At 38.8% G+C, this 25,802-nt stretch overlaps 1 protein-coding gene across 1 annotated transcript in view; it reads right to left on the bottom strand.

Moving 5' to 3' along the window:
- RYR2 (ryanodine receptor 2) overlaps nucleotides 1-25,802 on the bottom strand; it is a 754,458-nt gene that overhangs the window by 570,971 nt on the left and 157,685 nt on the right. The gene's annotated exons all lie outside the window — the stretch shown is intronic.

Here is a 25,802-nt window from a genome sequence, read left to right as displayed (position 1 = left end):
CATTGACTACTTGATCGTACCTCAAATGACCCAGAGCACTTAAAGAGAAGGGCCAGTGAGACAACACCCACAGTAAGCACCTACTCTGCATGCAGCTGACTTCTATTCAATTCCCAGCACCACGATGGTTCCCAAAGCACAGCCAGCAGCAGTGACTCCTGAGCACAGAGCCAGGAGCAAACCCTGAGTACAGCCAAATGGACTTCAAAACAAAGAAATTAATTGGTTAAATTAACATAATAAATTTTAAAAGTGCACCGAGAAATAATTTGTTAATTCAGTCTTCTGAAATTCAATACCAATTTTCAGTCAGAGAAGCATACGTGGCAAACAAAAATTGCACCCAGGAAAAGATGATAACCAGGTTAAAGCCAGAAACACCAAGTTAAAAATTTTAGTAGCTGAATTTGTATCCTAGATGTACCTTCTACATATTAGATGATCTCAACAGGCCCACAGTCACATCTCAGACTTTTTGCTTGCTCATTTAACCTGAGTGAAGTTAATCTCCTAACTGTCAGCCCCAGGCCTTTCTATAGAACTGGAAGCAGATTCCCCTCTATTCTTCCTGCATCCCAGCAGCCTCAACCCTAAGTCCATTACTCCACTTGCCATTACTTATACCCTGAACCACAATAGCTCCACTCATTGCACCTCCACTACATACCCTTATACCTTGTCACTAGCTGAGGACCAGCAGAGATGCGGAAGGGAGAAACCCAGACTAATCCCTCAGACTCCAGTGGAGGTAACTACAAAGATTCAGTCCCAGAGCAAGCAAACATGATGAGGAATTTGTGTAAAAGCCCACCCCAACTGAGTTCAGTGAATGAAATTAATAGCATAGAAGGCTCTACCAGGACCAACCAGTTTTGTAAACTCTCAGATATCATGTTTCAGATGTTTAATGAGCTCAAAGAAATGACGGGCCATAGGATCAGAGCTGGATAGAGTACAGAGGGTTATGGTATTTCCTTACATGCAGCCAACCTGGGTTTATCTCTTTAGCATCCCGTATATATCCCTGAGGCCCGCCAGGAGTAATTCCTTGGTGCAGAGCAGGAATAAGCCCTGAATACTGGCAGATGTGACCCCGACCCCAAAATGAAATAATAATTTTTAAAAAAAACCAAGAATTGTGGATCCAGAAACGCACAAGAAAGTTTGAGAGCAGAAATAAGGATACTATATTCCTAAATGTCAGTAATGAAGAAAATGGTTAGTGATATAAAAATGCAATGTTCAGGAGGGATACTCTCAGTAGCTTGACAGGCTCTCCAAGAGGGATGCAGGAATCGAACCCGGGTGAGCCAAGTGTAAGGCAAACGTTCTACCCACTGTGCTAACGCTCCAGCCTCAATAAATGTAAGATGAAGAAAAAAAAAATGAAAGGAAATAAACAGCACATCAAAAAACTATGAAATAAAGTCAAGAACAATATCAGAGTCATCAGAGTCCCTGAAGAACAGGAAGGAAAAGTCCATGAAGAACCACGAGTTAAACCATAGCCAAGAATATTCCAGAGTTGAGAAGCACAGGCTCCCAGATTCAACATGGGGCTTAGCCAAAATGTCCCCAAAAACTCAGTACAGTCAGAATAACAAAACCAAAGACAGAGACAGAATATTAACAATAGCAAAATCAAAAAAGAGACTTTCATACAGAGGAAATCCCAGAAGATTTGCAGATTTATCAAATGATACTCAGAGGAGATCATCAGAAGAGAATTGGTAGGATATAGTTTTTTAAAAAAAGAAAAACTAAATGAAATTAAAACCTGACCAAGTATACTCTATCCAGCTGGATCATCACTCAGACTTAAAAAAAAACAATCCAACAATCCAGAGCTTCTGTGATAGGCTAGAAACCAGTTTTACGAGAAGGATTTAGGGCTTCTTTAAAAGATCATTCAAACTTCTCAGCACTTTGCAACTCAGTGTGGCATTCACTCATGGTACTTATGGTGGCTCTCTATAAGATTTAGAAAGGTTTGTGAGGTCCTCGCTTGCCAAAGATTTTATGCTTTTTCAATAATGAATAATGTTTGGTTTATATCAAAGGTTCTATATCTACCCAGGTAATGTTTTTATAACCATAGAGGTTATTATTATAATATTTTACTTATTAATAGATATTTAAGGATTATCTTATATTTCCTAACATAAAACCTATATTTCCTTTTCTCATAAAAAACATGTTTATACTTTTATGAGTCTATTTACATTGTTTCCTAAAACTTTCTTAATTTTCTTCTTCCCACTCTTACTAAACCATGCATTTGTCAGATTTATCTAATTCATGCAAATTTTACAACTAGCAGAGAATTATTCACAGTATTACTTTTAACTTATATACCTACAAAAGGAAAAAGATGCATTTGGAGGAAGGAACAGTTATTTTATTTTTAATTTAACACTGATTTACAATTCTGCAGAATAGCACAGCAGGTACAATAGGTTTGCCTTGCATGTGGCTGACCGGGGTTCGATTCCTCCGCCCCTTTCGGAGAGCCTGGCAAACTACCGAGTGTATCTTGCCCGCACAGCAGGACCTGGCAAGCTCCCCAAGACATATTCAATATGCCAAACACAGTAACAAGTCACAATTTGTTGTGAGACATTACTGGTGCCCGCTCCAGCAAAGCGATGAACAACGGGAGGACGGTGCTCCAGTGCTACAGCTTTAATCATCTATGTGTATGTATAAACCAACGCCGCCAGAATAAATACAAAAATCTTTCCTATATGCAAAATAAAAGATAATAATATTATTATTAATAATAATTATAAGGGAATAACAAATGGCCAAACAATAAGGGAATAACAAATAGCCAGAGCATTTACAAAGTGTGGAAGAAATTATATGCATTTAGTAGCTACAGGAAAGAATGTGGAAGGCTATGTTTATTCACACCAAAGAACTAATCTGATACCAAAACACTATGACAATAACTGTTGAAAAATTCTTACTAATATATGAGAAATTCAGTGTAATTTCATCATGAAACAAGTCCAGTTCTTAGTAAATCTCTGTGTGGGACCTGTAGGCAAATTTAGACTAAGTTTTCTTGTGCACACAAAGGTTTAAAGATAAGAGATAAAATTAAAATTACCTTATCTCCTATCTTTAAGATAGGAAGATTTAAAAACCTCCATCCTTAAAATAGGGGATAAGATTTAAAACAAACAAACCTTTAGCAATTAGTTGACCTACACCCTTTTAGAGAATACCAGATAATCCATCCTTTAAAAAATCATTTCAAGGAAGCAAGCAATCACAATCCACATCTGTAAACATGCGAATTAACATTACTTAAAACAATGTCAGGGTTTCTTTAACCAGTCATCTGCTTTTTCCAAATTTAGGCTAACACCCAAGAATAGCTGAGATAAGTACCAGGAGGTCTGCTCCAGGGCTTGGAAGCCAGCAGCACATGCTTTGGGGAAAGGCAGCTCAGATAGAGAAGGGAACACCAAGTAAAGGATGTTTGGAGTACTCGCTGGGCATGAGAGATGCGTACTGAAAGTAGACTATAGACCAAACACGATGGCCACTGAATACCTCTACTGAAAACTACAAGACCCTGAAGGAAAGAGTGAGAAAAAGGGAATGCCCTGCCACAGAGGCGGGTTGGGGTGGGGGAGATGGAGTGTAGGAGTGGGAGGGCTACTAGGATCATTGGTGGTGGGGAATGGACACTGGTGGAGGGATGGGTACTCAACTGCTGTATAACTGAAACCCAGGCACAAAAGTTTGTAAGTCTACAACTGTATCTCATGGTGTTTCACTAATAAAAAAAAAAAATGGCCAAAGGAGATGGGGAAAAAAACTCAAGTGTTCAAGACAGAAGGAAAGCTTTGATGAGTTCTCATTCCTGAATCAACATTAAAGATAAGGCTGAGGAGACAACATGTGACAGTCAAGACAAAAATGTCTTCAGATAAATTCAGAGCATAAAACTCATCATTGCAAGATTCCCTATAAGGAAAACTTTAGCACCCAATTCTGCAAGCAATTCAGTCTGTCACTGAGTTGCTTACTATTGAAAAGATGTAGGACAAAGATGTAAGTGTACAGAAAATATTGAATACAAAATTTGGTAGCAACTAATAATCAGATAAACCTTCTCTATTTTTTTGTGAGTATAAATAAGTTGTTGAAAATCTAGTATGTTGCTCAGCTGGTTTTAACACAACCCTAAAAATTCTGCTGAGTGAAAATGGGCTGTTTTTTACATTAATAATCCCCTGTTGAACAGGTTTCTATCATTTAAATAACATTAAATATAATTGCAAACACTTTGGTCAATCAGAAAATAACTGCCAAATAAAACTATAGAAAACAAAATGATATGTCATGACTATTATGTAAGCTAAAACATTTAAGCATTTGACAAAAAAATGAAACAAAAACTCATAATTTATTGATAAATAGATAGAACAATTGTTAATACTATAGCAATACAAACAAAGCAATTCTAATACTTGAAGATTTAAATGTGAAAGGCAAATCTTAAGGCTTTCAGAAGAAAACATGGGTGAATACAACAAACTTATAAGATTTCTCAAGCTATACACACAAAAAAATTACAAAGTTGACAAATCAAAGTTCATGAAAATTAAGAACTGCTGTTTAATAAAAAATGAGAAACTAAAACTATAAGAACGTATCTGAAATTCATATCATAGACATAAAGAATTTACATAAGAACTCAAGCATCAAGAAAAATAGGCAAACAGAGACAGGGGGGATGGGGGGATGGGGGTGGGAGGGATATTATCCATGGTGGTGGAAAATGGGCACTGGTGGAGGGATGGGTATCTGATCATTGTATAATTGAAACCAAAGCACAAAAAAATTGTAAATCTACAACTTTAAAAAAAATAAAATAAAATAAAGGGGGAAAAAAAAAAAGAAAAATAGGCAAACACCTGAAGAGTATTTTACAGAAGAAACACATATGGTAAATTATCATCTAAAAAGAGCTTCGATCATATTAAGTAATAAGAGAAAGAGAATGAAGGAAAATATAATTCATATTATTATCTCCAGATTGAGAAAAATATAAGGTCTAACAAGAGAAAAAACAATGTAGAAAAATGTGAACTTCTACTCATTTCTCACAGGAGAGCAAACTGTTTCAACAATTTAGCACCGAAGTTAAAAAATGTCCATGTCTTTATGGAAAAGTGTTCATTGCCATCATAAATAGGAAAATGTGAATCAAAACAACTTTGAGATATTTCATGCCAGTGTGATAGCATAGCACATATCAAAAAGTCTGGAAGGAGCCTGTGTTGGCAGGGTTGTGGTGAGAGAGGAACCCTCTTACACTGTTGCTGGGAATGTTGTCTGACTTAGCCTCTAGGGAAAGCAATATGGACATCTCTCAAAAAATAGGAGTAAAACCCCCATACAACTCAATGATACCATTTTTCTTGGTATCAATCTCCAAAATATAAAAACATATTCATCACAGTGCTTAGTAAAGCAGCCAAGATATGGAAACAACCCAAATACCCTACTATAAATTTTGAATGGATTAAGAGATACACATTGGAATATTATACAACTCTAAAAAAGAACAGAATCCCACAATTTTCTGTGACATGGATGGATAGCCAACTGACTTCATGCTGAGTGAACTCAGTCATAAGGAAAAGGATAAAATAATCTCCCACATATGTGAGAATTGAACTTACACATCAAAGCAACAACAAAGGGTCAAAGGTGACATAATGGGGAAACTGATCCAAACAACTAAGTTTTGTGTTGGAAGAGCTTAAAAGAAAAAGGGGTACTAATGTCCTTTGTGAAGGAGGATATCCTGATGATGGGTGAGATATTGGAATTATGTAAACAGGAAAGCATCATTAACACTACTGTATATCAGAGAGTCTCAATCAATTAAAGAGTCTTTTTCCATTCCTTCAACCTGACAGCTTCATTCTGAAGTAAATCCAGTAGAGAACTGTGGTTACTATACGACAAAGTATATGTAAGAATGTTCATGGGACCACCTGCCTGGCAAGTCTTAGGCTCCGAGTTTGATCCCTTGTGCTACCCAGTCCTGGCAGATCTGCTGTGAAGGATTCCTGGCACTACAATAGAGTATGTGAACTCCAGTAATCTTTGTCAGTTGTCTGTGAGCAATGGGTGATTCCCAGCAAGCACTGCAAGTGAAAGATAGGTGGACCCCTCCAGTAGGTATCTGACCTTTGACAAGCACCTGGGTGAGTACCATCTGACTTTAGCAATAATAACCAAAGTGTGAATGAGCACCACAAATAAAGGTGAGTGACCCCTGTGAGCACTGCTGCTGAATCTGTGAGCACCAGAGTGGACTACCATAATCAAGTGCATGAACGTCACAACCAAGCCTGCGTGCCACCTCTGGTCTCACCATAACTCCAACAAAGAGGGGGCTGGAGTGATACCACAGTGGGTAGGGTGTATGCCTTGCACTTGGCCTAGCCGGGTTTGATTTCCAGCATCCTATATAGTCCCTGAGCACCGCCAGGAGTGTTCCTGAGTGCAGAACCAGGAGTAACCCCTGGGCATCGCCTGGTGTGATGCAAAAAAAAAGGAAAAAGGAAAAAACAAACTTTTAAAAAATTAAATAGCAGAATTAGGAGAACCCATTCTCAAAAACAAGGAAATCAATATAGATCCACCCTGCTTTGACTCAATGTGACATTGAGGAAAACAAACTAGCAGTCATCTATCATTAACTGCATTCAATGTCGTCATGGAAAATATGTCAATAATGAGGAAATATGAATAGGCAACCAGAAAAAAAAGAAGAAAGAAAGAAAGAAAGAAAGAAAGAAAAGGCAACCAGAGAAGTAGGACACATTTGAAGAGAAGCAAATATAAATAATAGAACTAAAAAAATGTGACATATGAAATATAAAGTTCTCGAAACATAACAGATGTATGGAACTTCTGACTCCCCCATAGCTTAAGTACTAATTGCCTGTAGTTAACAATAAGCCTACAGGGTCAAAGAGATGGCACAGTGGTTAGAGTGTTGAACTTGCACACAGCCAAACCAGGATATCAATTTCCGGCATCCTGTATAGTCCACAAGTACTTCCAGGAGTAATTTCTGAGTGAAGAGACAGGATTAAACCCTAGCGCCCATAGATGTGAATCCCAAACAAATAAACAATCAAAAATAATTAGGCTTACTGAGAATTTAAACACACTATGTTCTCATATAGTTGATGAACATATATTTATTTGTAATGCTAGATGCATTGTAGTGTATTCTTAAAGAAATCCTATATAAAATACACCAAGAAAACCATAATAGAAGAAAATACATCTATAACACTGTACTGTATCTATTGATATTCTAAGTTTACATCACCTGCTCACAAGACGTATATGCAGAAGGATACCCATGAGGATTAGACTCAGAGTGTTCAAGGGTTATCGTATATGCTAAATGGCATTTAAAAAGCTCAGGGGTTCTTTGGAGAGCATTAGCAACGTGTCTGGGTAATGTAACTGACAGCTGGACAGAACACACAAATATCAGAGATAATCAAGACATTAGACCCCTCATTGAATTTCCAACTGCCCCAAGTAGCAGCTATCCAAACATAAGGGAGAAATCTTTCCCTGAAAATACAAACATTTCACCAATACCTTTCTATTCCCAGTTTAGTGAAATATTTCTATCAGAAAGAAAACTCACCTTTTTCATTTTTAATACATTAAAAAAGGAAATCCACCAGCACAGTTAACTAATATACTCATACAAGTTGCAAGCAGACCTTGTGGAATTATCAAATATGTTCCTAGTCATCAATAAACTGTTCTAGAGATCAACTCTAGGTTCCTCTAGTCCAGCAAGAACCTTCAATGACTTTGGGCTACAGAAATAATAAGTGGGTTGGGAACTTGTCTTATACACGGCCAACCTGGGTTCAATCTCTTGCATCCCAAATGGTCCCCTGAGCCCACCAGGAATCATTCCTGAGCACAGAGCCATGAGTAAGCCCTGAGCACAGCCAGGTGTGGCCCAAAAAGAAAACAAACAAGAATCTTCAGTGACTCAAACCTTTAATTTTTTGTGAACGGAGATACTGCCAAAGTGAAAGATGAAAACTTCAACAAAGATCAAAAATTCCTTTCATTTTTCTTCTTTTTTATGGTTTTTATTTTTTTTGACCACACCCAGCTGTGCTGCTCAGAGCTTACCCTGACTTTGTGCTCAGAGACACCCCTGATGAGGCACAGGGGACCACTTGCAGTACCAGAAACTGAGTCAGCATAAGTTACAGGAAAGACAAGCATCTTAATCTCTGGCCCCACAAATACCATTCGTAAATGTCACAGGAGCAAGCAGAAAAATAAGATAGATATATAGGGAATCCTTTATATTATGAATAGTCATAAATAAATATCATTATTTTATAGGAGGGGTCTCCAGAAATGCTTTGGGGGCCCAGGTATCACTCCCAGTAATAATGTTGAACCTGGCAATGCAGGCTATACATTTTGGTGCTCAGACCTGCCAATGAGTGCCACCTGAGTCCAGCATTACTGGGGGTACCAGGGATGCCCTGGTGGTACTTTAGTGATTGCAGTTACTTTGCACTGGTAGCCGGGGTAAGGCAATGCGGTTCTAGGCAGAAGTCTGGGGTCTTTCACATACAAGACATGCACTTCACCACCATAAGTTATCTTCCTGGTCCAATTATGACAATAGAAGGGAGAAAAGAGAAGGTAGGAGGAAGAAGAGGAGGAGGAAGGTGGAGGGGGGAGGAGAAGAAACTGTACTGAGAATGATTTTTCTCTGGTTACCCAGCTAGTATGTGGTTGAATTAGACTCAAATCTGGGGCCTCCTGACTCAAAATTTTATTCCTAACTTCTCTTGCAACAATGTAAAATAATTTGCACAAAGCATCTGACTAGGGAAATGAAGGATTTCCCAGAAAGCGATCCTTACAAAAAATGACAGGCAGATCTATTTGAATGGAAATCCAATAGGCAATGACAGACAGGGTAGAAAGAGAAAATTGAGTGTATCAACTACAGCTAATTAAAATTAGATCAATAACTAAAACTTAGAATTTACACTAAGAAAAGCTATTCGAAAGCAGTGCTACAGTTCTAGAAAAGGAAACAGAACAGCAAAGTAAAAGACACTGAGAGAGACGGAAAATAAGTGGAAGCTTTCTAACTTCCACTTTAGAGATGGCAAAATACTTAGTATAAACCCATTTTTTCTAGGCAAAAAGTAATTGGAATCCATGAAAATACTTCAACAGATCTCTTCCTCTCTAATTGCTGCTCTACCAAGGTTTTTGTGTCTTCCTAAAAGCCCAAGAAAGAAACTTAAAAATAGGAGAAGCAATGAACCAAGAAGGGGAGGGAAAAGACCAGTCTTCATGTGGGCAGACAAGAAGGCAAAAAGAGGGTACTCTCTTTATGGAGCTCCATTACTATAACTATCTGACAAATCTCTGGCCTTACTTATTATCACCACACATATAAAGGGATATGTGCCCAGCCCCCAGACTGACAACTCTAGCACAACCCCTTCCTCTCCATGGAAGAGCTACTAAAGGAAAGCTGATGGGAATCAGGAGGGAGGATTTGTATATTAAATAACTAGGCTAGCATACTAATACTGTATGGATGCAGACACAGTCCTACAATCTATTTGATCTCAACTACTATGTAGCCCTGAGGTGGGTCAGGTTTGGTGAAGACCCATTATAAGGTCACATGAAAAACTCATTTCAGTAATGTGTCTTATCTATCCTCTAGTGCCATTTTTTTATCCAAAATTATGGAAAATATTGATTTCACTCATGAATAGTGATGGCAAAATATATTTTGTTTATATAATAGACAGCAAAGAAGAAAATTAGTTTCCTAGAAACCATGAAATAAAGGAAATTGTATAACTAATTTAATATTTATATTTTATAAATTTATAAATTTAATAACTATATAAATATAAGCTATATTATAAATATGTCATATTTATAATATATAAATATAAAATATTATATTTTATAAATTTATGAATTTTATGAATATCTGTGCAGATATTTATTTACAAATTCATACATTGTTTTTGAAAAACTCAGTGAAATATTAGTTTGCAATGTCAGGCTACAGTTTATTTCTCCAATTGGTAAGTTAAGTTCTTGCTAATTATAAATGTAATTATTTTATGAAAATGGAAATTACTATCCAGTGTACCAGGATCCAAAATCTTCATGTTTTTATAAACATTCAGTAAATTATCTCACTTTACTTGTATCCAGTAAATATTTCAGCTGAGAGATTATTCTATAACCTGTGAATGAATCAATGAGCCAGAAAATTATACCTGAACACTAAAATATGGCTGAGAAGAGTCAGGTAGTGCATTTGAACTATAGAAAGTGAATAAAAGTGAGATTAAAACTTCAGTTATTCCCTGTATTAAGCTTATGCAAGTGTCCTAAAGAACATAAAAAAAAAACTCTTAACTTGCATATGAAACAGAACCATGATGCAAACTTTAGGATCATATCTTGGAGTCAAACTTAAAGAACTTAGGGGAACCCAATCAAGGTCATGGAGACCTTGTTCAGTATACATCTAACTGCATATTTATTCTTAGGTGATTCTCTTATTCCTTTGTCCTCAGGATTTTCATCAGCTAGGTAAAAATAATAATCAGACATCATAATTATTTACAATATTTCCCACATATGATTATTATTGAATAATTTCAATAAAAATATAAATTAAGCCAAATATATTTAGACTAGACACATATTCAGAGTTTGAATCCAAAATATCCTTTGAACCAATCACTGTTCATCAATTGCCACGAGCAGGCACCAGTAACGTCTCCTTCATCCTAACCCTGACATTTTAAAAAGTGCCATATTCAAGGCTCTTTCAGCGTTAGGAGAATGAGACCCATCATTATTACTGGTATTTGGCATACTGGGTATTTGGCCACGGGGAGTTTGCCAGACTCTGCCGTATGGGCAGGTTACATATGGTAGCTTGTCAGGTTGTCCAAAGTAACAATGAGATAGTAAGATGTCGTGTGGCGGTGAATGCGGCTGCGCACTTCCGGGAGCTGGTTTTTATAGTCCCTGGTATAAAGATAAGTCTATAACTCTAGCTACTTATATATACATATATAAACTCTAGTATATTCAAGACAGTGAATCTTTCATCTGAAACCTTTTTTTTCCTTCCTTTTTGGGTCACACCTGGTGATGCACAGGGGTTACTCCTGGCTCATGCACTCAGGAATTACTCCTGGTGGTGCTCAAAGACCATATGGGATGCTGGGGATCGAACCCGGGTTGGCCGCATGCAAGGCAAATGCCCTACCCGCTGTGCTATCACTTCAGCCCCTCATCTGAAATGTTAAGAGAACTTTATTTTTCCCCAGGGAACTGATATCAGAAGAAACTCTCTTTCACGCCTTACACAATGCTGCTTCATCCTAATTCCCGTCTCTTCCTACCCACTGCTCTCTCTGGTCTTCCAAAATAGCATCAAAACAAAGCATCTATATGTATCACTGTCACTGTCCTCCCGTTGTTCATTGATTTGCTCAACATTGTGAGACTTGTTACTGCGTTTGGCATATCAAATATCAACCAATCACTATGATTGCCAATATTTCTACTAATGAAATTAAGATGCTATTTATATTGTTGTAAACAGAACATTTACAAGTTGTCCAGGAAAGGGTGTTCAAATATATAAAATACAGGCTGGAGTGATAGTACAGCGGGTGGGGATTTGTCTTGCATATGGCTAACCTGGGTTCCATCCTCAGTATCCTCTATGGTCCCCTGAGTACCATCAGGCGTAATTCCTGAGTGCAACCAGGTGTAATTCCTAAGTGCAGAGCCAGGAATAACCCCTGAGCATTGCCAAGTATGAACCCCAAAGTCAATATATATACAATTACAAATTGTATATTATCTTATTTTTTAAAAAATGAAATTTACTCATCCAAGACATATAAGAAAGAACATGTCTCTGTACTCACAATTCTTATATTAAAAGTAAAAAAAAATCTAAAGGATATGTAAATACCTAGTTACAAAAGTTAACAGATTATGAAAGGCCAAGTCCACAAAAAGGTATCAAGAATTATATTACAAGTTTGGGGCAGGAGAGAGTATAGCAGGTAAGGCTCTTACTGTGCACATAGCTAACCTGGGTTTGATCCCTAGCATCCCACATGGTCCCCCAAGTACCACAAGGAGTGATTCCTGAGTTTAGAGCCAGGAGTAAACCCAGCGTGTCACTGAGTAAGGTCCAAAAACAAATTAACAAACCAAAAAAAGATGTAATTTACAAGTTATGCAGAAAGATCTGGAAAGAGTCAAGTAAGTGTATAGCATACACCAAAGTAGAGTATTCCATTTTGGAATCCTCCAAAGGGAAAGGATTTAGTGAACTATAAGAATACTAAGGGAGTCAGTTAAAAAAAGTTGTGAGAAAATGAGTGTAAAAACTCAGCATAGGTGGAGCTAGAAAAACTTATAGACTATGGAACGAGGGTTTGAGCTTGATTCAAGTATGGTCCATGAAAAGTTATGAGTAGCGAATTTACATGACTCATTTTCACTTTTTGGGGGGGGTGGAGTGGGGCTTTGCACACTCGGCAGTGCTCAGGGCTTCTTTTGGCTCTATACTCATACCCATATGAGGTGCTGGGGATGGACTCAGGACAGATGCATGCAAGGCAAGCACCCTACCCACTATACTATCTCTCAGACATCTAATAAAAATGGCAAGTAGGTAGCTAGAAATATGACTTTAGAAGTCAGGAAAAAATACATTGGCTAAAGACAAATACTTAACTAGGCATCACCAGTGTGAAAATATATTTATAGAGACAAAAAATATTAGTTGAAACTGAAGCACACCAATACCAGGAGAAAGGAGAGAGAATATTAGGAAATTGGTAAGAAAAAAATACAATAAAAGTGAACTATTGTGACTGATAACAAGCAAAGTAACAAGGAGGAAATCAGGAAGCAGTGAAACCCATCCCAAGCTCCTGAGATTTATGTGACAACGTGGTGTTCATTGGCAGCCTCCTCATGTGTGGTTTCGCTGCAATGTGAAATTAGATCTAGAAAGGACAGGACCAAAGAGAAAGGGAAGAGAGAAAGTATAGAGGCAGGCATAGAATACTCTTGAACTATGCTATAAAATGGAGCAGTGAGCTACTGAGATAGTACAGAATTTAAGGTCACTTTGCATGCAACCAACTCCAGTTTGATCTCTATTACCACATGGTTTCTTGAAAAAATCACAAGAGCAACCAGCCCTGAAGGCACACAAGCACTACAACATGTGATCCAGAGTGGTCTGGATAATCCCCAGAATTGTGGGTTCCTCACAGTACTGCATTCTCAGGCCCTTACTTGGAATCAGTGCCCTGTAAACTGAGAAGCACCAGGCGGAACCCCTGGGCACAGTAAGCACCACTCGGTTCTTTAAAAAAAATGGAGGAAGACAGGAGTTGGAGAGGGATGTGGAGGATGATAGAAAATAGGAGCTTATACCGGCCCCACATGCTGGGGGGAAAGGCAGCTGGGATGGAGAAGGGTCCACGAAGTAAATGATGATTGGAGGGATCACTCGGGATGGGAGATATGTGCTGAAAGTAGACTAAAGACCAAACATGATGGCCTCTGAGTATCTGTATTGCTAATCATAACACCCAAAATTAGAGAGAGAGTAATAAGGAAAGTACCTGCCACAGAGGCAGGGAGTGGGATAGGGTGGGAGTGATGGGAGAAACACTGCAATCAATAGTGATGGAAAATGTGCACTGGTGGAGGGATGGATGCTCGAGCACTGTATGACTGAAACGTAATCATGAAAGTTTCTAATTGTATCTCATGGTGACCCAATAAAATTAATTTTAAAAAAAGAAAAGAAAATAGGAGTTTATGTAATATTTCAGACATTTTCCAAGTACCATAAAAGAAAAAAAAACTCCCGCTTTCATGGTAAAACGGAAGAGACAATAAACATGTACACATACATACAGATGTAGACTTAATACTGGGGTGGTTTTATGAGAAAAATAAAGCAGGCTAGAACAATGATGATACTTGATATCTTAAATGGCTCCACAGGGAAGACAAGGAGTGCTTCATGCAGTTAAAAAGCACACCAGAAATAAACCTGGGAGGGAGGTCCCAAGAAAAGTGTCTGAATGCGTTTAATATATTACATGTCCTGATGCTTACAGGGGTAATTCTGGGGACACAATAAAGAGACAAAGTTCTCAATTTGGGAGATGAGTGGGGTATCCATCTGGGCTTGAGAGCACAGGTGAAGGTAGTGTCCTCTAGATAAAGCAAAGAAGGGGTTTCCAGAAGATTGTTCGATTAATGTTGGAGGAATGGGGAGGTTTACTTTCAACTGCCTCTGCTGTATCAGTGAAATAAGAAGTAGTCATCAACTGGAAATGAAAAGGGAAAAGGTGGTTTGAGGAATACAGGACAAATGTCTAGGGTAATATAACCCTTCCAGTACACAGTTGAGATGAGGATCTACATCTAAGTGAGAGGCTATCCAAAAACTCTAGAAAACTACAGAAATACTTAGCATTATTTTATTTATTTATTTAGCTTTGCTCTTTGGGTTACACCTGGCGATGCACAGGGGTTACTCCTGGCTTTGCACTTAGGAATTACTTCTGGAGGTGCTTGGGGGACCATACGGGATGCTGAGAATTGAACTCGGGTTGGCTGCATGCAAGGCAAACATCCTACCCGCTACACTTTTACTCCAGCCTCAGCATTATTTTTTTAAATGAAAGAAGAAAGTTAACAGCTAAGAAAAGAAGAGAAGATGCACTAGGGTCGACAGTTGAACTTGGAGGATGATTAAGTATTTTAAACATGTTTATGAGAAGCATCCTCAAAGCACTCAAGAGTCCATAGCAAAGATGATATAAGAAGATAACTCAGTGACATGAAGTATATTTCTGAACCTCCTATTGTGAAAAGATGAGGATGCAGAGGAGCAAACAGAGGGATGAACCACACTGGGATGCCTTTGTGGTCCCTGATCTGACATTGTTTCTCTGCCTTGTATATGGAACAGACTAATTTCATTCATTCCAGTACTGCTAGAGGTATATTAGGAAACATGTTATAGTCACCTAAAAACTGTACCTCCATGGGGCCAAAGTGTAAATTGCCCTGAAAATTCTGAAACAGACTAATGAAATTTCTCACAACTGTAATCCAAAACATCTATCACACTTCTTGCTTATGCCTCTTTTTTTCTAGGTTGTACTCTTCCAGAATAAGAACCATGTAATATTCTTGCTGCTCCTGTGTCTAGCATCATACCTAAATGTACCAGATCTTCATTAAATGTTTAACAAGTCAATCAATTGGAATAAATAAAAATAGAAACTCTAACCATCAGGAGTAAAAGTATTAGGTGCCTTACTTTCTAATAAGCTAATTGTAATCCACTAAAATAGTGCTCAATTATCTCACTGGTTCTTTTTTAAAAAAAATCTACTCTTATGTACATTACATGGTTATTCTAAAGATCAAATTAAACATACAAGCCTTTTGAAAACTGTGAAGCACTATTATTTAATATGTGACTCTTAGTAACATCCAGTTAGCTGACACTTGGTCTAGAAACAGAGGTGATGAAAGGTCATTCTTCTCAGTTATAACAGCACAGCAAACTAACCAATAGCAAGATCCGATCACCCATAAGAATCTTTTCGGCATTAAGTTAAACAAAACTCAAAGAAAAATGTAAATGGAGTCTCAATATCAGTCATATAAAAAACACTCTAGACAAAAAAATTGTTAAAACATTATAAATTCATTTATCAAAAAGTCACATAGATGGAAATAAAGGCCAAGTTTTCAGATATCCTATCAAGGATTCTCAATTCACTAGGTTCCCCCCACCCCAATCTTTTGATGTAAAAATTATCTAAGAAGCCATTCAGTACCTAGCCTCTCTTAAAAATCCAAGTTGGATTTTTCATCTAGAACTCTCTCAGTGTTAAAGTTATGTCACAACTATTTAAGTTTCTTTATCATTGCTTTAAAAGACTCTTAGGGTCCCACATACACAACTATTTTATAACAGTCTTTTCTGGCAATCGAAGATGTAAAGTGCATGTTACACACAATATCTAATTTTCATGTGAATGAGAATTAGTATCTTGTCTTAGATGCTCTGGTTAAAGAGAGTCTTTGGATGTGGGGGAAGGCAAAGCACGGGAATAAAGGCCAAAACAATTGTCCCCCAGTGCACATTGGAGATGTGTTAAGAAACAATGATTCAGTTCAAATGTGGCTGAAACACAACCCATAAAAAACCCAGCGTTTCTTTTTTTTTCTTGTCCATGCTTGATTTTTCTCAATTGTTTCATTTTATTGAATCACCATGAAATACAGTTATAAAGCTTTCATGTTTGAGATTCAGCCATACAATGATCAAACACCCATCCCCCCACCAGTGCACATTTTCCACCACCAATGTCCCCTATATTCCCCCCATTCCAGGGTGAGGACTCTCTATTGCAGACAATTTCCCCAATACTCTCTACTTTTGAAAACCCAGGATTTCACTTTAAAAGTAAGTCTCCCAGATTATGTACCATTTTTGTATTACTTTAATCAGAGTCAACAAAAACCATAAGCATCATGATTTATAGCCAAAACGGCAGCATTATGAAAAACCTCCAAAAGTTTTGCTCAGCCACTTCATATTGTCAATAAATACCTTCCAATTTTCCATCTGCCAGTCCCACCTAAGACATTCTGGACATTGTTTTCAACATCTCCTTTAGGTGTAACCAGCAGGAGATTAACATCTGAAACAATGGCTCCCCTCCACTTCCACCAGGCTCTGTACCCCTTTCTCCTATTACCCAAGTACCCTGTGGAGTAGTCTTTGTTCCAGGAAACAGTTCTCTTTTGTGTTTCTTCCCTATACAGCACACTCTTGACTTACCTATAATGGCCAGCCAGGGGCAGCTATTAAACTGTCATCCAGCCCCCTCTCCTATTAAAAGTGCAGTCTCTTGTGCTCTTGAACATAATGAAGCTTCCAACCCACCAGCACCTCACAGGACCATGACATCTCAATGGGATCACTTCTTGATGTCCCCTTCACTCTGCCGTTACTGTAACAACCACTTTTATGAAAGATTACCCCTGACAGGAGCATTCCACAGTGAATGGGTAGGAGAGCCAGAGTGCGCACTCTAAACAGGAGAGCCTCTGTAATTTAAAACTCTATTAAGAAGGAAATGACAAGAAAAGTGGAACTGTAACAAAAAATAAAAAGCTGATTTTAAAGAAACAGAAGAAATGTTCTCACTCTTTCTGGGTTATTTGATAGTTTTGAGGGAGTTTTTTTCTTTTTCATTCTTTTCACCAAAAAAAAAAAAAAAACAGAAAATTTAAAAATCGAAGAACAGTTCATAAGAAATTATGGGTCATCTAAAAATTAAAAGAAAATGAAAGTCAGGGTCTAGGGTGATGGGGATTGTTCAATGGTTTGGAATGCATACTTTGCACTCAAGAGCCCGCAGTTCAATCCTTAAAACTGCTTTACTCCTGCCCCCCCACCGCCCCCCCAAGCACTCCCAGGTGTGGCCCATGAGCACAGAACCAAAAAGGCACTCGTGTTGTAGTTCCAAAAGAAATCAAACAAGACAAAACAAAAAGCAGATAGAAGCTAGGACTACAAATGCCAATCATAGGTAATATAAAATCCAAAACTATGACTTTGTGGCTTTGTGTGTGTGCATGTATGCATGTGTGTGTGTGTATACGTGTGTAAAACACACCATAATATGTTTATGGCTTACTCCTGCCTCTGTGTTCAGGGATCACTCCTGGAGGCTAGGGGGACCATACAGGGTGCCAAGAATTGAACTGGGTTGGCTTTGTGCAAGGCAAGTACCTGCTCTACTGTTGCTCCAACCCCCAAACTATGTTTTTTAATCAGTAGCAATTATCACCTACAAAATAACATACAGAACTGTAAGAAATTCAGTTATATAATGAGAATAAAAATTAATTTTTTCATTCATCTTCCATTAAAAATCATTTCAAAGGGTCAAAGCAATAGCACACTGCTGACCTCGGTTCAATCCCTAGAATACCATATGGTCCCCCAAGGTCCCCAGGAGTGGTCCCTGAGTGCAGCCAGGACTAAGTCCTGAGCACAGCTAAACATGACCCCAAAATTTTAAACATAACCATTTCAATTTCTCCGCTGTTAGGTTAAATTTGTAAAGTAAGCTTCTAGTCATTAAATTAAGTGATAAAGCTGTGTAAAAACAAGTTTTACTTGAAAAGTCAAAATTGCTGCTTTTAACTTTATTTCTCGGCAAAAAAATGAAATAAACACAAATTTGTGAAAGCTATAACTAGACAAAAATCTATGGAAGGAGATGGTAGCGAGGGGTGATCCTTAATTTCAAATTTGGAAGAAATTATCAACGTTACTGAAAGTTAAATCTTTCATAAACACTGCTTTACATCCCAAAGGAATATGCCTGCTTCAAAATGAATAGTATGATCAAACTCCAGGTAATTCAATAATGTTGCTGGCCTAGTAAGGGTCAACTAGAGTGACAAAACAAAAGAACAGTAAAAGAAAACAGATACAGTACTGAGGGCATAATGTGACTTCAGATTAAAGCTGCAATTAAAGAAAAACTATTCAACCACTGGTGATAAGACAAACTTATTTATATTCTGTGACAAAGAGAACAGTAACTTCCCAACTCAAAATTAGTTTGCAAATTTCTCCTCAGCACTGCCCTTTTAAATATCATTTGTTTAAAAATTTCTCCTGCCACTTTGATACATTATTAGAAACTCAAACATCAATCTTGAGTCTAAATTTATCATTTTCAGCAGCTCTATGACCTCCAGCTATTTATATGTTTTAATGGAAATAGACTTTCCCCTACATGTCCAGGTTTCCTGAATCATAACAAATATGGAAATAGAGCTGAATTTAATTTCCATATTAGCAGGTGCATCCTTGCCTTTCAAAATCTATTCAGGAATTGTCTTAGGCTTCTGCCCCATGCATGTGTGCTATATCCTCCCGAGCCCCAAAGCTGAGAAAGGCAGTCAAAATAGTCATGCAAAGAGACCAATCAGGGGCTGGAGCAATAGCACAACGGGCAGGGCATTTGCCTTGCACGCGGCCGACCCGGGTTTGATTCCCAGCATCCCATATGGTCCACTGAGCACCATCAGGGGTGATTCCTGAGCGCAGAGCCAGGAGTAACCCCTGTGCAAGAAAAAAAAGAGACCGATCAAAACACACAAATCTCTAACAAGTGCTGATAAAACAATAAATTATTTGAGATTAAAAAAACTACTATAGTTTAGGAAATATGGTTACAATCGTGTTAAAGCTTATGGTGTTGATGTACAAAGTTAGTGCACACCCCTATCACCAATGCCCATGATCTTCCATCACTAGCTTTTAATTATTCTTAATGAAATAATTAACCCCTGGGTTTTTCAGGAGTACTCATCAAGTATTATTATAAGTGGCCATGGAAAAGGAAGCCTCCTCTTAGATGCACAGAAATAGATAGAATACATTAAATGTGGAACTTTTTTTCTGAATCACTAAATATGAACCTGTGTATGAATGCAAATGGTTAGTAATACTCAAGCAGAAAGGAGGGAATGGCAGTCTGTTCTTTGGATGCCTCACTAGACACTGCCCTTTCTGGTGAGACACCTTGATATTCTTCTCTGGAGGGAACTTCTCCCAGACTCAGTCTAGATAATTCAGGTAGAGTCACTGATGTTCGCCCCAACCCTTTGGAGAGCAGGGACATTCATTCTCTAGATACTATTTTCCTCGTCACAATACAACTTTGTACACTGAGACTCAACCCTAGTAATGGGTACAAAAAAAGTTCTCTCTTCCTGCCAGCTTCAAAGCCACTAAGAGGAAGTGCATTTGAAGCTTTTGGTAATTGTAGCCTCTTCAGGAAAACCTGTCTGTACATGAAAGAAATCCTGCAGAAAGCACAGTCTATTGGACTGAACAGATAATTCAATCAGTTGAGCAGATGCTTTGTGGGCAGGAGGTCAGAGTTTGATCCCCAGCACCATATGGTCCCTTAAGCACCAATGGGAGTGACTCCTAAGCACAGAAATAGTAGCAAACCGGAGCATGTCCAGTTGTTGGCTCCAAAAGTACAGAAACAAAAATAAGAAAGCATAGAATAAAAATAAAGGGATTAGTCACAATGGCATTATGCATATTCCTGGATATAGCTTGAATTGAGACCTGTGAGCTTCCTTTCAACATACTCCTCCTATATTAGGGCTAAAACCCATTCAAAATGGTGTTTTTCATATACATCCAAAAGAATTAGGCTGGAGCAATAGTACAGCAAGTAGGGCCTTGCCTTGCACGTGGCTGACTCAGGTTTGATTCCCAGCATCCCATATGTCCCCTGAGCACTGCCAGGAGTAATTCCTGAGTATAAAGTCAGGAGTAACCCCTGTGCATCGCCAGGTGTGACCCAAAAAGCAAAAGAGTCTCCACCAACAACCTGAGAATATTAACACGACACTGCTAACATTAGAACTTCTCTTTAACAAAACTTATCACTATCACTATCCTCCCATTGTTCTTCGATTTGCTCATCATCACTCAGATGCAGGGCAAAGACAGTAAGTTTTTGTCTTACTGTCTGTAATTTGATAGGTGTCTCCTATCAAATTGCAAACGTTGTTTCCTGATTCAGGCTATTGTACTTAATGCTGTGATGAACATGAAGTGGATCCATCTTTTTGAATTAATGTTTTTATATTTTGGAATAGATGCCAAGAATTTCTGGATCACATGGAAGTGGTTTTCTTTTTTCTCTCCTTTCCTTGTCCTTTTTTTGAGGGGGGGGGGGGTAAATTCTTCATACTGTTTTCCATTACGAAAAACCAGAGGTCATTTCCACCAACAGTAAAAGAGGGCTCCTTTAAACCACATCTCCAGCAAAAAAAAATTGATCTTTGACTGCAAAACTGAAATTATAAAGCAGTGGAGGGTAGTGGGCAGGATGAGAGTGGCAAGGAAAGGGAAGGAGGACAGGAAGAGGTGGACTAGAAGTGACATTAGGACAGTGATCTCAAACACTTTGGTGTTGGTGAAGGTGCTGTAACTGTGCATATTAAAACCATGAAAGTCAACACTATTTCTGGGCCAGAAATAGTGAATAGAAACCTGAAGCACAGCTTAGTGTGGCCCCCAAGCCAATCAATAAAATTTGAATCTATAGTCAAGAAAGATAAAAAAAGACTATATTAAATACAAAGTATGCATAATTTTAGAAGAATCTTTTTCTTCCTTTCTTCTTATTTCTCCATTTTTTGGGGGGAGGGTTGGTTTTTTGTTTTGGTTTTGGGGACCACACCCGGCAGTGCTCAGTGCTTACTACTGGTTCTGTGTTCAGGGATCACTCCTGCTAATGCTTAGGAGACCACATGTACTGCTGGGGATTTGAAGAGAGCAGTGAACTTCTTTCTCAGATTTTTTTTTTTTTTTTTGCTTTTTGGGTCACACCCGACGATGCACAGCGGTTACTCCTGGCTCTGTACTCAGGAATTGCCCCTGGCAGCACTCAGGGGACCATATGGGATGGTGGGAATTGAACTTGGGTCGGTCGCGTGCAAGGCGAATGCCCTACCTGCTGTGCTATTGCTCCAGCCCCTCTTTCTCAGATTTTAAAAAGCCTATTAGAATATCTACTCTTCTGAAGTCCTATTAAGAAATCTTTGTGCTGCCCATTTTCTGTCTGTGTACCCTAAAGCACTCCTCCTGACACCTCCTCTAATCATCACACCTTTAGTGACACACAAATACCCTTGTCCTTTCCTCTAAGTGTAACTTCTAAGAGAGTCAACAAAGATATCTTCATTTCCACAGCTTTCCTACAAGATCAGGCCCAGCTTTCCTAAGAGATCAGGTCCAAGTCCTGATTTCATCCATTATGATGCCACGTTCCATTGCTCTCAGAGGCCACTCCCCTAAAGAGGCTTGATATTAGTCAGTAAACTGAGTTGAGCATCAACCAACTGAGTTGATACACACCATGTATCGACATGGTGTGAGACCTCCTGATAAAGAGCTGGGATTATAGGTGGGCAGCTATACAGTCAGGACAGATACCAAAGTTTCAGAAACATAGGCTAATCAAGTCTGTCCTCAGGTCATCAGGATGCTTTAAAAAAAAAAATAAAAAGAAGGCCCATAAAGTAGCTTAAGTTTATCACTGACTATCTCCTTATTTCCATGGTGATGAGTGGTGGACAGAAGTATCATTTTAAAAATAAAAGCAACTTCTTAGTTTAAGGTAGTCCCATTTATCTATCTCTGTTTTCACTTGCTCGGCCTATGGCGTGGCGTCTTTGAAAATACCATTAGCCTCAATGTCATGGAGGGTTTTGCCAACTTTGTCTTCAATGTACCTTATGGTTTCTGGTCTGATGTTGAGGTCTTTAATCCATTTTGATCTTACTTTTGTACATGGTGTTAGGCAGAGTTCTGAGCCCAAGTTCAGCCCTTTTGGAAAACAGTATGGACGTTTCTCAAAAAATTAGAAATTGAGCTCCCATTTGACCCAGCAATACCACTCCTGGGAATATATCCCAGAGAGGCAAAAATGTATAGTCGAAGTGACATCTGCACTTGTTTGTTCATTGCAGCACTCTTTACAGTAGCCAGAAACTGGAAGAAACCTGAGTGCCCAAGAACAGATGACTGGTTAAAGAAACTTTGGTACATCTACACAATGGAGTACTATGTAGCTCTTAGAAAAGATGAAGTCATGAAATTTACATACAAATGGTACAATATGGAAAGTATCATGCTAAGCGAAATGAGTCAGAAAGAGAGGGATAGACATAGAAAGATTGCATTCATCTGGGGGATATAAAGTAACAAAATATGAGATTAATACCCAAGAATAGCTGAGATCAACACCAGGAGGATTACTCCATAGCTTAGAGGCTAGCCGGGTATTCTAGGGGAAAGGGCAGCTCAGATAGAGAAGGGAGCACCAAATGGAGGGTGTTTGGAGGATCCTCCCAGGAGGGGAGATCCATGTTGAAAGTAGACTATGGACTGAACATGTTTGCCACTCAATGCCTCTTTTGCTGACCACAACACCCAAAAGGAGAGAGAGAACAAAAGGGAATGCCCTGCCACAGTGGCAGGGGGGATGGGGGGGATGGGGGGGCGGGATATTATCCATGGTGGTGGAAAATGGGCACTGGTGGAGGGATGGGTATTTGATCATGGTATGACCGAAACCCAAGCACAAAAATTTGTAAATCTACAACTGTACCTCATGATGTTTCACTAATAAAAAATAAAAATAAAAGCAACTCAGTATACAAAAGTATATAGAATTCTACAAAAGTATATAGACTTCCATTTAGCCAATTCTCATGGGACAGCTCAAATCTACATTTGATAAAAATAAACTTTTTTTTTAATTGAATATGTCTATTTTCAATAGCAATTGTTTTAAATATCTCCATTTGGAAAAAAGGATTGGTATAATTTTGAAAGAGCTGATTATTCATTTTGAGTGACTTTTAGTTGTCACTTTTGTCTCTTCTTTGAAGCCATTTGCCACTAAATGATTTAATAACAACTTAAATCTACTAAGAAGGTGAAAAGTAGATGAAAGATTTAAGCCACTGTTCTTTTTTAAGTAAACCAAATGTATTGGGGTAATATTAGAAGCATTATTTTAAAAGGTTACTGAACACTGTAGGATGACATTGGTTTGTCCTTCCTCCCTTGCCATAAGGAGCTTAGGTTTATTAGGTTATACCCATCACAGTGCTCCCGAGTCACTCCCATTCCTCTCTTTATCTGTAACCACTTATCTATGCTCTCTTCCCCAACCAGTTAATCAGCTTTTCCCCCAATCAGACTCTATTAACTTATAAGGTCAGATTCCTCAGAGATCTATGATTTTATGTGTATGAGTGAAATACTGCCTTTCTCCTCTCCTTATGTTTTTTGAATAGTTTACTTTAAAGCAATGTCCTTTTTATATAGATACAGGAAGACAGTTAATATTATGCTTTTGTAACTTGGGATTTAACTGGCTTCGAATATTATTCACTCCTGGGCATCTGCTTTCTCGACTTAAGCCTCAGTTGCCCTTAGTTCCTAGCATCCCCAAAACAGAGTCCCAACGAGGGACTGAATGGACCCAGGGAAAGCTGTGAGCTATCCTGGCATCGAAATGGGCCAGGCCAAAGTGCCACAATACTCAACTATAAGTTGAGAGCTTGGTCATGGACAGATGCTGTCATGATCCAAAAAGTAACGACAAGACTTGGACCCTGCCAGGGATAGGGAAGACTAATCTGGCCTGAGCACTGTAGACTGAGATCAAGATGACCCTAGGAGAGCAATTATATAAGCTTAATGTATCTCTTACTGTGTCTATACAAAATGGTAAATATTATGAATGCTTATATGTTTGTTGGACAAGGAGAGGAGAAACACAACCATGGGATTCCTCTCTTGGGTGGGTCATCCTGCTGAGAGGATATATGTCCTAGAATAAGTGACCTCTGAGGGAAAGAACTTTACCCCTATTGATTATGACCACACCTACGCGTAAGCCCCAACCCCTCATGCGTTGGGATTTAACTAGACTGTAAGAGGGGGCTTGGGGATCCAGATTCCAGAGCAAGAAGGAGAATGAAGGGGAATCAAGGAGGAGAATGAAGTAGCATGGGGGAAGAAGAAGTAGTAGGAGAATCAGAGGAGAAAGGAGATGGGAATGGAATAAACTGCAACTGACACCAACCAGCCTGGCCCTCGTTTCCTTCGTTCGCCTGCCCATCGCCACTGACTTCCCCGAGGTGGAGGAAACGACGTGAGACTACTGAACAGGGATGGCAGAAGAGATAGACCACTGCTGTCTATTTGAGTTTATATAGAACATATCACAAAGGTTACATTTTTCTCCTTTGCTGACATTAGCAATAATTTAAGGGTTTTCTTTTAATTCTGTTTCTTCCAGTAAAGACAAAAGAGTTGTTTTTTTATGATGAGTATATTAAACTGGGCTGGAGCGATAGCCCAGCGGTAGGGCGTTCGCCTTACAAGCGGCCAACATGGCCGACCCGAGTTCGATTCCTCCGCCCCTCTCGGAGAGCCCGGCAAGCTACCGAGAGTATTCAATATGCCAGACACAGTAACAACAAAGTCTCCAATGGAGACGTTACTGGGCCCGCTCGAGCAAATCGACGATCAACGGGAGGGCCTTTTTACTTTACCTATATTAAACTGGCAGAGGTCACACCCACAAACTGGCCCCCCTGGCGCCGTGTAATCCCATCAATGGCCAAGACCCAGAGACTATAAAACCCAGCTCCCGGAAACACACGGCTGCGAATCTTATTATCTCATTCCTACTTTGGACAAACTGGCAGGCTACCGAATGTAACCTGCCCACACTGCAGAGTCTGGCAAACTCCCCGTGGTGTACCCAATATGCCAAATACCAGTAACAATGATGGGTCTCATTCTCCTAACCCTGAAAGAGCTTTGAATGTGGCACTTTTTAAAAAATCTCAGGGCTAGGATGAAGGAGACGTTACCGGGGCCTGCTCGAGGCAATCGACGAACAACAGGATGGTCGTGATCCTGATCATGATATTAAACTGAGAAAAGTAACTAAAACTCATTATTAAAAACAAGGTGCACCTTTGGTGCACCTTTTAAATCA

This window comes from Sorex fumeus, unplaced genomic scaffold, assembly GCF_029834395.1.
Source record: "Sorex fumeus unplaced genomic scaffold, SorFum_2.1 ptg000021l, whole genome shotgun sequence".
Lineage (NCBI taxonomy): Eukaryota > Metazoa > Chordata > Mammalia > Eulipotyphla > Soricidae > Sorex > Sorex fumeus.
This window is presented reverse-complemented; position numbering and strand designations above follow the sequence as displayed.